Genomic DNA, 16927 nt, shown 5'->3' on the forward strand with positions numbered 1-16927 from the left:
ATCTGCTTGATCGAGGTCAACAGGAGGAATATCGATATTGACATTTAGCCCTCTTTAACCCTTTATTTGGCACTGTTGCTTATAAGTAGCATCGCATTATATTGCGTTATCCGTGATCATTTAATTGGCATTATTACTTTCATAAAATATTCATATACATGATTTGTGGGTCACTTGTTTAGATATTTCTAGTCTTTGTCAACATACGACAGTCAAATTTAGTATTGTGGAAGCTTTATCTCCTACTTTCCGCGAAAGTTTGTTTTATTTGTAGTTTCTTGCTCTGTAGGAAGATATTTCAACGAAACTGCTGATAATTACTGAAAATATTCTTGTGATATTTGAATAGGGCAATGCTGCTCAGTAGCAACACATGAGACTTATTTTATGACAATGTTGCTTTGAAATAAACATCCTGTATTTTGTAGCCAAAGTACAAAAATACTTTTAAAACTAAAACTACAAAATTATGATCAGGAATACATGGTTCAACCACAAAAACAAATTAAATATTTTAATAGTAATTTATCAATGCCTGCCAGTTACGATATATTTATCTGAAAGTTAAGGTAAGTGTAAAAGCATGCCAATTCAGGGTGCAAAATTTCGTGCTAATGGTAGAGAATTTCTCACTTAGTATTTTCGAATAAAATAATTCCTTTAACATCTATGGAAGTGTTAAATATCAAACACAGAATTCCCAAATCAAAGCAGACGTATTAACCAATCATTTAATTGACGACATTATTAAGAAGGGTATGTATAGCCATTTGTCTATTTTGTGATTACCAATAAGAATGAAAACGAACAAAAATAATTCACAAATATTGGCAAGATAAGAATGAAGTAAGGGCGAACATTCACCCTGAAACTCGTCAGCCAGAGGTAAGATACTTTCCAACTTGAAATCCACGGTTATCCCTACTAGCGCCTTACTAACGGAAGGATTTCTCCATGTTATGATGACTATGATTCATCAGTGATTTTATGACATTTGATTTGCCACTGTTTCGATGTAATTTCACTAAAAATAAAAATAATAAAAAAAATGCATCGTAGCCAGAAGAAACCCATGACGTGCTCACTGATTTATGTTAATTACTGTTGTCTTCATTGATATATATATAGTCTCCTATTCCCTTAAGATACGCATTTTAAATAAAATGTAATGATAATATTATATAATATACACCACTTTTGGCATACATTCAGAAACATCCCACTCCTATAGAATATGAACTTTATTCGAAATGATATTATAAAAATTTACCTTGATGTATGTTTCAAGAGTTTTTTTTTTTCTTTTTGGTCAGTCGTTTTTCCTACCCCGAAAACTCTTGAAACTCTTGAAACTGACACTATTATCGATCACTTTGGATGTTTTACTTTTCACCCTTTCTCATCTACCGTGCCACTGGGGTTGAACGCAGACTTAAACAGTCTAGGAAGTGGCAGTACTCGGCTTAGCGATTCCTCAAACCGCGGAAAATGAAAATGAAATGAAATCTTTGAGTTTTACGTCCCACGATTATGCCGGTTAGGCTAAAGGAGATGGTGATGATGAGTAATGTATGAAATGGTGGAATGAAGAAAGTGGGAGGAAACGGGAGAACCCCGAGAAAACCCACGCACACGGTGTTTGTCCACCACAAAGTTCACTTAGCGGGGCTGGGATCGAATCAGGGACCCCAAGCACCAGAGGTAAACACTCTACCAATGAGCCACCAAGGCCCCCCTCAAACCGCGGATTCGACATCAATATGTGTCGTTTTCGGGTTATTTTCACACATCACTCCATTCTGACCTCTCCCCACGAGGTGTTATGGTGTTTTACCCACAATAGGGGCTGAGTTGGTACTTAGCGGCATCTAGAGTGTCACTTTTTTATATCAGTGACAAAGAAAATTACTTACTCGCCATTAATACCCGTTGTTTTTGATTATATTTATGCCACCTTATCTACCTCTACTCCTTATATAGCTAGAAATGCCTTACGCCACATCAGTTTTTCTCAGATTGCAAATAAAACGTGTACGAAGTTTGTTTGTGATTAACTCCATGTGTTACAGAATTATGACACACACAAAAAGACAGATGTTTATATATACACACAAATGTATGAGCAATACTTTTTGTATTGTTTTGTCAGAAGTAAAGAACTACCAAGGAAAGCTATTCAACTCCTCAACGAGTATAGCATTGAAATCTGCATAAGTGGAAGGACATATTTAAAGAAGGAAATATGCTTACTCTTACGATTCGCAATGTCTTCAAACCCGAAGTAGAATGATCGCTCCCCCGTAGCCCCTGAGAGTTATGTACTCTGGTCATACATGTCAGAATGTGATACACTGGAATGTTTTCTCACGAAGACAAATATTGCAAACTCAAGATGATAACAGTCGGTGGTGATTGGGATCTCTAGTACCTCATTGATGTGAATCGATGTCAAGTGGAACACGATACACGATCGTAAGTCCCAAACGAACACTTTATCCTTTGGAGAAAAGGGACAAGCTGAAACTACAACGCAAAAATGGCTTTCTAAGATTATTACTGCCATTAGTGTGAATAATAATAATAATAATAATAATAGTAGTAGTAGTAATATGATTAACATTGTAACTATGAGCAATATGACGAGCAATAATAATAATAATAATGAGGAGAAAAAGAATACAACAAATATATTGTTGGGCCCGTTCAGTAACGAAGGACTTCTGACAGTCTTGAGTGTCCTCTAGCACTGCCGTAAAGTTATTAATAAAATCCTCACTCAACCATACCCCAGCCTGGAATCGAAGTCGGAACCCTTGAGTCGCTGGCTTGACGCCTCAACCCACAGGAACACGAGGTCTGCAAGAAGAAGAAATAGTATAGGACCGGGTTTCTCAACCTGGGGGTTGCGAACGTAAGCGAAAGAGATACATATAATTAGAACCTAATACCGGGAAATATTTTAAGATAATTATTTTGAATTATGTTCTGATAGACATTTTTTTTTGTATACATACTCTCAAAAATAACAAAAAAAAAGTCTACTAAACATTTTGAACAGGTGCAGAGTTGGTTAAAAATCAACTTAAATGGAAGAGATACGATATGAAACTAACGAGAACTGCATATTGAAATACCAGCTGAATACAAATGCACTTATTTTTTTTTTAAACATATGATCCAAAATTAAGGGAGTTATGAAGTTTTAAAATTTTCAAAGGGCCTCCATTTTGAAACAGTATAACGGATCGGATTCGATATTTGAATATGAATAAACGGATCAAATTTGGTTTTAATCCATTCGCTTTTAGGGAAGTTACTGTAAACCTATATACAAGAAATGGATTCTACTATTATAGAAATAGATGTATACAGTGAGATCTCAGCAACAGGTATATTAAAAATTCGATACAAGCTTATTACAAGCCAGAAATTATAAGGTGGTCGCTGGCAAGAGGATTTGATAATACGGGGGTCGTGATCAGAATTAGGTTAGGAGTTACTGGTATAGGATTATTATTACTATTATTATTATTATTTCTTTGTCGTCGTCACTCACTCGAAAATCTCCCACTGGAACTTCGACACAGGGACTATCACTAACTTAGCCTTATCGAAAACGACTGATTCGACACTAATATTACTTCTTTATTATCTATATGTGACCTTTCTGTCCCAGGTGTACTGATGAAATCTGAACTTGAGACTTACGATACCTCATCACAGCGAAATTAAAATACCACTAATTTTACAGTAATTATGTGATACCTTCAAATAGATAAAATATAACACAAAAGTGGAAGAAGAGCGCCCTAGAGAATATTATATTGCATGAGGTACCGTTATCACGAGTCACCTAGTAGCTTTCCGTTTGCAGCCATTTAGAAACGCGAAAATTAATGCCGAATTTTAAACTGGCCGGAAATCGAAAGAAGATAAGTCAGTCGTGATAGCGGTATCTGGTGTAAAATAATATTGTTTAGGGCGCTCTTTTTCCACATTTCGATTGTATTTTATCTATTTGAAGATATCAAATAATTACTGTAAAATTAGCCTCATGTTAATTTCGCTGTGATGAAGCCTCTTAAACCGGATCCTATGAACTCAATGAAGCAAAAAAAAAAAAAAAAAAAAAGAGCATCGTCTGAGCTGGCACCTCTGATTGGCTACTAACGATTCCGCCATGATTGTTGGCTCGAAACATTGCGATCATATGGTGTGGAGCGGGCAGAATGGGTTTGACGAAACTCTGACGTATGGCTTCACGATTTCGTTGTATGGGCAGATCCTCTATTTTATAACATACTTGGTAGCCACCGATATACAGGCCTGAGGGTGCTGACGTCACAAAGCTCATACGTCATATCCTATAGGGCAAACTTATTTATATTGCAATCTTATTTGCTTGATGCTTTACTATAAATTTGAAGACAGAACGAATATTTCTAAGCAAGAAATACTCCAATTGTTATAGAAGCATTAGAATATAAGTTAAAGGTGAAAGGAGAATCAATATACTTAGTTTAATCTTTAAATATAACATAAAGTTCATAAATTTAGCAGCATCTTTGATTTCATACATTCATCTACACTATAAATAGAATAATTTAACTTTAATATCTGTTTATCTTGCCATTGTTGTAATTTATCGAAAAGGATTGTTAAAATCATAAGTGATTGAATAATTATTTATTCCTGCGCTGAAAAGAAAAGAGTGAATGACACGTATACTATAGCCAGGGATGATAAGAGAGATTCGTCATTATTGAGTGTAAGCAGGCAATATGAATCAAAAGTTCTGCAATAGGCTTTAATATAATATGGTACGTCCATACACCTACAAGAAATCTGTTTTCCGGAAGTGTGTACAATGTAACACTGCAGAGAATTTGTATATAAGGTGCATTATGAACAGTGCATACAGCTACACCTTGTACAACACCTGTTTTCTATTATATAGGATGCATGTGGGAAAGTAACTATTTTAAAATTACATGTAAGTTGTTTAAAAGCAGACTTAATGTAGTGTATCAATTCTATCATGGTTATTTAAATTTTTAAGTATGTATTTAGTTTAATCTTTCTGATGCACGACTTTTCAGTGTTCGCTAAGTTGGGTGCAGATATAGAACCTGGTTCCAAATTGACTTTAATTACTTATTCTTCCTTTTTCACCAAGAAACACTCTTAGTATCTAACATTGTGTTTAATATGTGTCGTTGCATTCCTCAATACAAATTCACTTCAGGAAGACATATAAGCGTTATTACCTCAAAGATCTCTTTTATGTGAAAATACTCACAAACATGTGGTAGGTAGTCACTTTGTTTAAAGTTCCTCAGTTGGAATTCCCCCGAATTGCCCTCCGTGATGAAATAGTGACGGCGATTATTTAACAGAACATATTATTTAAGCTAGTTCAAAAGTACTACGACTACCGAACTACTTATTGTTACTATAGTATCACTGGAATAAATAATAATACTTATATACAAATACATAATAACGTAATTACATAGTAATCACGATAATAGTAAGTCACTACTAACCATAGAACATAGGCGTTGTTAAATATTAATCACAGTACAGGCTGTTAATTGTTAATCATTGAATGTTTGTATAACACCACTGGCTGTAAGTGCTATTTTTTGTATCTGTGGAGGAAAACTCTAAACGGATGCAGAGCACACATAAAAATCGAAAATAAATTGATTCTTATAGTTGCAACAGTATCACCAAATATCACCCTCTGAGGTTCCTAGAGGACCCCGCTTGGTATGTTAAGAGAAAACCTGATTGTTTCTTTTTAATCGATATGCGAATTATAACCAGGGGTAAAAGTGTGGGGGAACGCGGGAGAACGCCATCCTCGACCTCGGAAAAATATGTACGGGGTCCCCCAGTTCCTAAAAAATAAAATAAAAATAAATAAAATGGGCAAAGATAGGCGGGGGACGGCGTGACGTCATGCTGCTTGCTACCGTACCCCTACCTTTTCAGATCCACTTTTACCCCTGATTATAACATATAGAATTAACATCAGACGTTACGCTACTTCGAATCGGTGAAATAGCTTTTATCTTTCTTTCTTACTTATCTTTAAAATAATAGGCCTACAACTTTTTTATATACAATGAAAGGATCTTCAACTATCTGAAGTATAATGCATTTAATATGTTAAATAGAAATATAGTACAAGGGCTCGGTTTTTCTTTTGGGTAACATTTGCAGTCCAGTTCTCTGAAATTGACTAAAGAAACGAAATATAACCAGAAGTAAGCAACACTTACAATGAGCCAAATGACCATTATTCTTCCATAAGAAAATAGTCCCCAAGAAATTCCACTTGTTCAACCTAAGTAGCAATTATTGTATTTTTAAAACACACTAAGAACATTTTAGTTTCAATTAAAAGCAAATCTCTATATGTGGATTGACATATTACACAAAAATATTCAATTTAACAGGAAAACAGCTACAACCACTGGCAAAAAAACGCAGAGCGCGCGCTATATTTGATGATGGCCATGCAGGCAGGAAGGTTACCAGTGAAGGATTACATGCACGTGCAGAAGCAGAAATATTGCGGAAAACAGACGAAGCATTTTCTCCTGCACCAATCACTGAATACTCGTGCGCGGAGTGATACAAATTGAGGTACGCGGTTTGTTTTGAAGGGTGCAAAGGTATGCGAAAAGCGAATAATTGTTTAACTCATCAATTTTCTTTGAGTGAATGCGAGTTTTATTACAAATTTTAGATATGCCGTACAACTGTTGCGTACCAGGATGTAATGGTAATTACAATAATGGACCAAAATTTCATGTTTTATCATTTCCGAAAGATGTGGAACTTCAGTCTAAATGGCTATGGAACAGTCACAGAGAGAATTATGTGCCAAACAAATGTAGCAATGTAAGTGTTACTGTAGCTCAATTCGCTACAATTTCATCTTTCAACATTAATTTACCTATATCTGACTTATGTCGCTTCTCATCAGTAAGAGTTATGTAAAGATTTCACTGACTTCTTAAGAATGTTCGTTGACAAAATTGCTAATGATAAGAGAGATTAATCGATATTTAATTTTATTCAATATACGAATAATAATTGAATTACGTTCATGGGGTAATGAGGTTCTTTTTTATCTCTATAACATTTTCAAAATTGTCTGACTTGGAGCTGTCAACGATACATGGTTATGATAATGTCGTTACCTTTAAAATAACCGTTAATTGCTATTTTAAACTGGCCAAATAACTAAAAGTTGAGTTTTTATTAAAGTCTTTTACCACTTAGATTGAACTATTTTTGGATTTTCGGTAAAACATCGAAATGGCTCGAATTTCGACTACGTTCGTGTCACCTCTTTTTCTTGTTTTGCATTTTATTGGTACATTTTCGTTCTTTTCGTATTTTTACTGACCAGTCTCCGTAAATGTGCTAGAATATTTTCTAATAACAGTTATTTAATAAGTATCGCAGTATGTCAGAGTTTATCATGCTTCTTCCACATAAAATTTACTTTTTTTTTTTTTTTTTTTTGTAAAATAAATAAGTATTAAAGTTTTACGAGTTAATCAACTTTGGATCATTCCATGTAAGCAGCAGGCGAAATTGATCTTTCTCTTTAGGTCTGGCGCTACAACATGATCTGGTGGTTTAATTTTCCAACTTCCTTTATATTTATGAAATGCAATATTTATGTGTGATAAAGTAAGATAAAATATTTACCTTAATACGTGTTGTTTTCATTTTTATCCCAGTATTTCAGTAACTCTTAACTGATGCTTTTATCAAGGGAGAAATATCAGAATAAGAAAAAGAAAACAAGATATACTAAGATAGATATTTTAACTTTTCCTTTATTTTACATTAATATGCAAGTACGTAAAGCTGAATTGAATACTTTAACGTTTTATTCATTTATGTTTTAACGGGTTATATGTTCCTGGTTTGTTTCTCATCACATTACAATAATCTGAACCATGTCAACTTGCATACGATTCAGTTCACGTAAGAGGAAGAAAACATGATTCCATAGTAGAGTACACAACTCTGCTCCCAAGGCTTTTGGTTGAATTCTGAATGTCCCCACGTTCTGATGGATAATATCATTTTATAGGTTTCTATGGATCCTTCCGTTTTAATAACTCCATTCGTTTCACTAATCCTTTAATCATCCCTCATTTTGTGTACAGAACATAATTGCAGCTCTTTACTTTAATAAGGGCTTTACCTTTTTTGTTTCATTTCTATAATACTCGAAATATCACTGCATTTAAGTATATAGTTCATCTTGACATTTTCATTATTGATTTTTATTTTGTATTTTTCAGATTTGTGAACTACATTTTTCACTAAAGTATATTAGATGTTCCGAGGCTTTTGATGAGAAAACAGGCAAGCGGATCACTGCAAAACTGTACCACAGCCTGTTCACGGAGCAGTAGCCGCGATACTACCAAATTGCTCAGCCTATTTGGTCAAAGGGGAAGTCCAAGTGAATGACTGCTAAGGAAGTAGAAGAGCAAATTGCGAAGTCCCTTCAGAAAGCTAAGAGGAATTTCTAAGACACGAGAAAGAACCCATTGTATCATTGGTGGAGGAACTGAAACTGTAGACATCTTTTAAGTTAAAATTTTCCGCCCTCAAATGAAACTCTGAACTTCAAACAGCTAAAAAGCTTTCTTGTATGCGCAATGCATTTGCGAAAAATTACGTGTTGTTCTTTTGAAAATATAGTTGAGGCCTAAAATAAAGCGCCCAAAAATGCCACTGAACTAGCTGTAGATAACTGATCAATACCTAAATCGTTTTCTTGTACGAGAAAATACACTTTCACAAAATTTTGTGACCATTCTTTGTTGTTTTTGTAATATAAGTGTGGTGCACCCAAATTGATCCTTCCAATAACGCCTTGAACTAATTGTAGATACTTGATCCATACCTAAGTCGTTTTCTTGTACGAGAAAATGCATTTTCAGAAAACCTAGTGAACATTCTTTGTTGTTTTTGTAATATAAGTGAGGTGCCTCCAAAAACGCCACTAAACAAAGTTTTCGTAAGTTGAGACAAAGCTAGAGCGATTTCACGTATCAGAAAATGTTTCATCACCAAATTTCATGTTAATCGTCAGAGCCGTTTTCAATGTAATGGGTTTTCAATCTTTCCTCCTTTGTAATACGAAAGCCCTACCTATGATTACATCATATTTTCGTCCAGAGGCCTTTATATCGGTGGCTACGGGTAAACGCGATAACGGAGAAAAATCACCACTAGCTGAAGATCGAACTCATTTCTACGTATATGTGGTTAACCATTATTCTTATTAAAAGTTCCAGAACGTATTTAAATATTCATTTTATATTATATTTTATTACATTATCATATTATCAAAGTTACCCAGGCATATTATAGTTTTATATTTTTAGTTTAACGTTCCACGATGCAGAGGCGGTGATGATGAGATGTATGATAATGGTGGAATGACGGAAGTTCAAAAAACGGAAAATCCCGAGAAAGCCAACACACGCGGTGTGTGTCCACTACAAACATAACTTGGTGTGGTTTGGGATCTAGCCAGGGACTCCACCAGTGCCATTCCGGGGAGTCGAGGGGGGTGATCCCGGGAATCCAAGTAAGAGTGCTCACAGTCGGGAGAAAAAAAGAGAATATATATGAAAAAGAGAATATATATATATATATATATATATATATATATATATATATATATATATATATATATATATATATATATATATATATATATATATACAGTAAACCCTCGTTAACACGAATTCCAAGGGACTGAAAAATCAGGAGTTCGTGTTAAAAAAATTCGTGTTAACCGGGGATCCAAATTTTATTATTCGAATACATTTTCTCCATACATACGCACTACAGTATACAGACTATACATACCACTATAGTATATTATGTATGTCATAGAAAACCCTAGAGATGGTATCGAGACGAAACTAAGTAGTCTCGGTCTCGTCTCGATTTCGAAAAGCACGTCTCAGTTCCGAATTCGAGACGAGACTAAGACTATTCTTCGTCTTGGTACCATCCACAGAATGGTATCGAGACGAGACTGAGAGACAGTTTCGGGCTCCTCTCGATTTCGAAAAAACACGGCTCGGTCTCAAATTCAAGACGAGATCTAGATCTAGACTAGTTTCGGTCTCGGTACCATCCTCTGAAAAGTGAAAACACTACAGTAAGTTTATTATGCTATCTTTGAAGATTAAAAAAAAAAGTTTACATTGCTACTACGTCCATCAATCCTCGTTATAACATCAGTTTGCAACAACACAAAAAATTCACTTGAGGATAAAAGATTTTACATTTCAATAATACTGTATAACTGTATTGCAGCTTGAAAAAATGTACTCACTGATGATTTTCTGGTGAAAAATTCCTGGATATTCCGCTGTCGCAGACGGGAACGAAAATGCCTGGTAACCTCACGGCCAACTGTACTCATAGCTTCCGTCGGCCAAGCATCTGCATGTTCAGCGCTTGACGGAGGGCAGAATCAAACCTCATAAGAGAGGAAAGATACCCGTTTCTGTTTTTCTCTTATTTACAAGGCAATTTTCGTGTGTATAAACACTGTATGACAAAAACTGACCTCGAGTGAAATCTAAAATAAGAAAAATGATCTGAAAAAAGAAAACAAAGGGTTGAAAGTTCGTGTTAAATGGAAACATTTACTGACTCAAGGGACTAAAGATTAGTTCGTAATTCGTGCTAACCGAAATTCGTGTTAACCGATAAAACTTCCTATAAGATAACGTACAGCGATGCCGGGACCGAAATTTTGTTCGTCCTAACCAAGTGTTCGGCTTAAGCGAGTTCGTGTTAACGAGGTTATACTGTATATATATATATATATATATATATATATATATATATATATATATATATATATATATATATATATATATATGTGTATGTGTGTGTGTGTGTGTAATGGAAGGAAAAAGTAATAAAAAATGCTCAAAATCAAGGAAAAGCAGGGTTTATTTTTGAAAACTTTATTACGCTTCGCGCCAACCATAGTGGCTCTTCGCGACTGATCTGTCGATCTCACTCATATGTACGGGGGTGCCGTCGTGTACTCTCGCCCTGGGTTTTGATTTTTCACTGCACGGCACTAGACTCCATGCACCACAAGTGAACGCTCTACCACTGTGCAGGCATATAATGATGTAATCATTTTCAAAAAGGTTGTCGCATATCTATAACATTCTTCTTGTAAGAATATAATTTGATAATGATTTCGCAGGGTTCTTTTAATACTGATACTATGTGTATAATCGGGAAATGTATATTTGTGGTTAATTTCATAGGAAAAGAATTATAAATACGAAAATGAATGAATAAAACAAAATGTTGCTAAATGGACAAGAAAGTTTTATTTTCATTTTATTGTTCTTATTTACTGCTCCTTTGACATGAAATTTGAAACATACATGTCTTTGCCGATTATACAATACTAACATTATAAGAAATACCGGGCGAATTCGTTATTAAATTATATTCCTACAACAACATATTTATAGACATGCGACAATAATTTTGGACATGAGTGTACATGAACGAAGTGGTCAGTTGCGTCATTAAGCCCCTACAAACAAAATATAAATTCCTTAATTGACAGGAAAATTGTATTTATTCTGATAGTACCAGAGCATGTCATAAAATGGAAATTTCTTATTTTTTATTCAAGTGATAAGTTGTATTATATTATCAATTTTTAAGCAAGAAATTAAGTTTAGCTTTAAAATATATAAACGTTGATGTAACTTGATGACGCAGCTTTTCGGATTCAGTGTAGGCAGTTGAGTTCGCAGTTCTCATTCGCAATCGCATTAGGACGCAGTGGAGGCGCGGCCTAACATACCAATATAGTATGTACAAATCAGAAGAGATCAACTCATTAGTGGTGAAATAGAAAGTGCCGTTTGTTAGTTGGATGAGTAGATTTAATAACGTATATTATTATAACAACTTTTCGGTTTATAAAACCTGAGGCTGATCATAATACAATTTGGACCGCTTTACAAAGAAAAGAAACTGGAGATTTTTTTTTGCTTCGTTTAAGTTCATTAAATACTATTTTCTTCTTATATAATTGTTATTCACATTTTAACAATATTTTTATTTATATAAATTTACACCAAATAATTTAATTTAAAGAACGGAAAACATTTAGTGACAAAATCTTCATTTCAACATTGTTCTCCGTGACCAGTGTACCTGGTAACAGCGTTGCAACTATAACAAGCGAATGTGGAAAGTCGCACAGTATCAGTTCGAGAAATTTACAGTGCGAAAAGAAGAAAGACACTCGTTAAGAGCTGTAATTTTGCTTGTGTTTTACGAATCATACTTTGACATTCTGAATATTGTTTCTAGAGTGCTCACTGATTGAAATAACAGTGGTTGTTTTTTACAGACGGATTGTATATTTGTTAAGTGCACTAGTACATAGTGTTCCATTTTATATTTTCGATATGTCGTCCAGTAGCGCTACTCCAAAGAAAGTGGGAAAGAGTAATACTTCTGGAGAGGTGGAACAAGAATGTGATTATGATGCAGAGATAAAGAAAGGTGTGGATAGACTATTTCGGTGGCAGTACAAGATGGACAAAATAAATATTGAATCAGAGAAAGAAATTTGTGAGATTGAGTACAAATATCATGAACTAAGAAAGTCATGCTTTAAAAAGAGGAATGACATTATTAGTAAAATACCCAACTTTTGGTACAATGTTCTCCTGAACAACCCCAAAATAGCATCTATCCTCACCGATGACGAAGAAAAATGTTTACGTTATCTGGCTGGATTGGAAGTTGAAGAGTTTGAAGTTACAGGATCAGGTTACAGGATCAAGTTATTTTTTGATTCAAATCCTTTCTTCGAGAACGGTGTTCTCATAAAGGACTTTTACCTAAGATCAACAGGTAATTTAGTGTCAAATATAACACCCATCAAATGGAAGGAAGGCATCGGCTTGACAAGAATGTACGAAGAGGAGACTACCGGAAAAGGTAGCAAGGATAGATTAGAACTGAAATCTTTCTTCTTATCGTTTAGAACTCACGATGATCCCTTAGTGGATGATATAGCGAAAGCTATCAAAGATGAAGTATGGGCTAATCCCTTGCAGTATTACAATCCCGACACAAAAGTTTCTAACCGGTTGGATGGGGGAAAAGACAAATACGAATATGATTGCAAGGACAGTGTCATAGATAAGGATGACACTGAAAGCCACGGAGAAGATGACGATGAGGACGCAATGGCAGAAAAATTCAATGAAGAAGATGAGTGCGCTGAGGGCAAGGAAGAAGATAAACAAATATGGCCCAACCCTCTGCACTATTACCGACACAACATAACATTCACAAACCTCTTGGATTGGGGAAAGGACAAGTGTGAAAGTGACTCCAAGGATAGTGTTGTAGATGAGGATGACTCCGAAAGCGAAGATGAAGACGCAATAACCGAAAAATGCAACGAAGAAGATGAGTGCGCTGAGAGCAAGGAAGCAGATAGACAAATATGGCCAAATCCTTTGCACTATTACCGACTATTTGCAAACCGGTTGGATTGGGGAAAGGACAAGTGTGAAATTGATTCCAACGATAGTGTTGTAGATGAGGATGACATTGAAAGCAACGGAGAAGAATGTATAGATGAGGACGCAATGGCAGAAAAATGCGAGGAAGAAGACAAAGACAAAGGAGCAGGAGAAATAAGTGAAGCCGAAAATGACGATCAATAAGAATTTGTTTTTGTTTTTTTTTTTTTTTTAAGTTGTGAACTACAAACAAAATAACATAATGTTGTGAAGAAAAAAAGTGGTTGTGAAGAATTGATGTTCCAAAAGTATAGTAAAGTAAAATAATGTGATATTTGATGATAAAACTGTGCAGTCAAATAAATAAAATACAATTAAAATTAAATCCGTATTCGTCATCCATTGTCATTATCAAAGTCATTTGTGAGATCCATGAGTGTAAATAATCTTCATCATAGGCCTATACATGTTATCGTTTTCTGGTTGTTACATAAAGCGATTCCGTATAGCTACTTTTGGTGTATATGCACATGAAAAAAGGTAGATACTCATCTATTGTTTTACAAACATTGGTATGTGTAAATTCTTGATTCATGGCTGCATTTTGTGCCAAAATATAGACTGAAGTAAATTTATGTCCCAAGAGCTTTCTGTGTTGTTGCCTTTCTGCCGCAGAGCAGGTGCAAAATATTAATACTCAAAGAGCATTTAGTGTTGCCCCTCCGTTTTTTACAAAAATTAGGAAAATTTACAGGAGAAATGAGGTTAAGAAATGATGATTTGAAGTTCTTATGTGATGTTTAAGTGTCGAAGTTTGGCAGTAAAGTTATGTTTAATACGAGAAAAGATATGTAGAAGTGGGTACGATTTGCAAGACGCGGAAGGTTACGATGACTGAACAGCATGGTAATCGTATAGGATGGGGAATTAATGTGTTGAATATGATATTCCCGCATTGAGTTTTACATAATTATAAGAATAATGAATAAAATCTACTAAATTTTCATGAGAACCATGGATTACTGAATTTAAGCGATATGTTAACCTTTTCCAGTCATTGTTCTAGTCTAACTAAAGTCTTACCAGGTAAAATAACCAAATCTGGGTTACACTAAGCTAACATATCCTAGCCTAACCTAACAACTTTTAATGTTTTAACTGCATTTTCGTAGGTTGGGAACTGGAGAGGCAACTCTAAACTTAAGCCCTAAAAAACGTTGCAATTTTCTTATTTCAAGAAATTCATTGTTAGTAACTTAGAAAGTACTTCTGCAAGTAGGAGTTGTATTATTTGCTGCAGATTCACTTTAGTAGGGCTATACCATTTCGCGTAGAGTGTTAGGACATATGCCATAAAAAAAGCTACAGTACAAAATACGCAAACCAACATGTGCTAGGTAGTCACTAAAAAAACGCGAACGATAGCCAACCGAGTCAGGTGGTATGGAGCTGGCGCGTTAGTGACGGTGACTGCACACTTAAATAAGTGTGTCACTAGAAAAACTACGTTAAGTTAGTTCTTTAATGCCTTCCCACATTTACCACACTTTCTGCTCGGTTTCATTAATCAGTGCCGCTCCATAAAACGTAATGATTCTCTTTTTTTTTTTTTTTTTTTTTTAACAGCTTACGTTGTTCTAGAAGTGAAAATAGAAATGCCCCATCCAGCTGCCATCTCTGAATACGCGAACAAATCATCTAATGTCTGTCGTAAACGTGCATCCACTAAAAATAATATTTACACGATTAAAGCTTTTTAACGTTTTCAAGTACATTAAACTTCTTTGCTTTGTGCGAATTACATAAAGAATAATCTTCAATTCACTATTTATTTCCTGCAAAGTTTACGTGTTTCTGGACCTACTCTCTGGTACTTAACTTTTTTCTTTCTTTCTTTCTTTTTTTTATTTATTTATTTATTTTTTTTTTTTGAGAATGTCTTTCAAACTGTATCCATTTTATAACGAGATTTTTCTAAGAGAGTTATCAGCTTTTGCTACAGGGACAATTCTACTCATAATATGTTCTACCAGATAAACAGCATAGTGTACTATTAAGTGGTCATTTTGTACTTATATATTTGGCAAAATTAAGCCAATTCGAGTTTTATTTCCATGAAAACTGTGCCTATATTGTGTATAATAATTTCAAATGTTCTATTTTCAAGCTCTTTATTACTACCACGGTGTTATTTTCGGTGGTTAAGGCTGCCATCTTCTTCAGATGCAAATACTGGGACGACGCCATGAAAAAAAAATGTTGATTATGACATATATTAGGAAGGCACCATACGAATTGGCCAGAGAGGAAAAATTGTGTCATAAGTAGATGCTTGTAGCTACAGACATCTCATATCAGGCCTACAAGCGCATTTGATTCTAACTATAACGTAAGACATAATAGAACTGATTCTGCTTGATGTTTGATTACCGAAGAAAGCAACGGAACTTAAGAAATATAGATGTACGAGCCTTAAAAAACTATCACAACGAAGATTTGCGAGAAAACCCATTTTATTTTTGTTATTAATAGAATTTTCTCTGGGGGAACGGGGGGAGCCATAATAGGGAGAGCGCACCGCAGGGATCACGAGGCGCATGATCTGTAGGCTTTGATCGAATTTTAGCTACCACTTTCTTGAGTCTTCCAACCAAAACGATTGAGGAAGCCTAAGTTCGTCTTTCCGAAGGAAGTCTTCTCGGGCCCCCCTTGCTCATATCAGTACGGCCCCGTGAGCCAGTAAAACTTCGTACTTAGCAAAGGATCCCCTCTAGTCTGTAACGGCCCCTTGTATTTATTTGCTTTCTACTGTTGTCTCATGCATACATCGTTCGTATACTACCCAACTTCTTTCTCCAGGCTGTCCTCTCGAAAATGGATGAGTCATTTATCTCCTTTACTTTTTATGTTTATAGAAAAAGATTTGTTCCAGAATGTAGACAAAGAAAAAGTAATTGATATGATTGCCTCATCAGATGGAGAACTGCGTAAAAAAAAAACTGTCAAAGTAACTCAAGTAACTTCACAATTACATTTGACTGTCTGAGTATTATTGTAACTTTTTTGAGGAATCTGGTTTTGTACTACATATTTATTCAATACAGAAAATATGATTTTGTCGCTTATCATGTTTTGCAACTGACGTGTTAAGTTTATATACTGTGCCGGATTTACGTATAAGCTAAACAAACTATAGCTTGGGGCCCCACTCTCTTGCGAGCCTCAAAAATTAAAGAAAACAACTGTTTGTACAATTCGAAAATGTAAGAAAAATAATAAAATAAAATCTACATATAGCAACAGTTCTCCGTATTGTGTAGACTCATATGACGTAA

The sequence above is a fragment of the Thermobia domestica genome, chromosome 6 (assembly GCF_964235325.1).
Source record: "Thermobia domestica chromosome 6, izTheDome1.hap1.1, whole genome shotgun sequence".
Lineage (NCBI taxonomy): Eukaryota > Metazoa > Arthropoda > Insecta > Zygentoma > Lepismatidae > Thermobia > Thermobia domestica.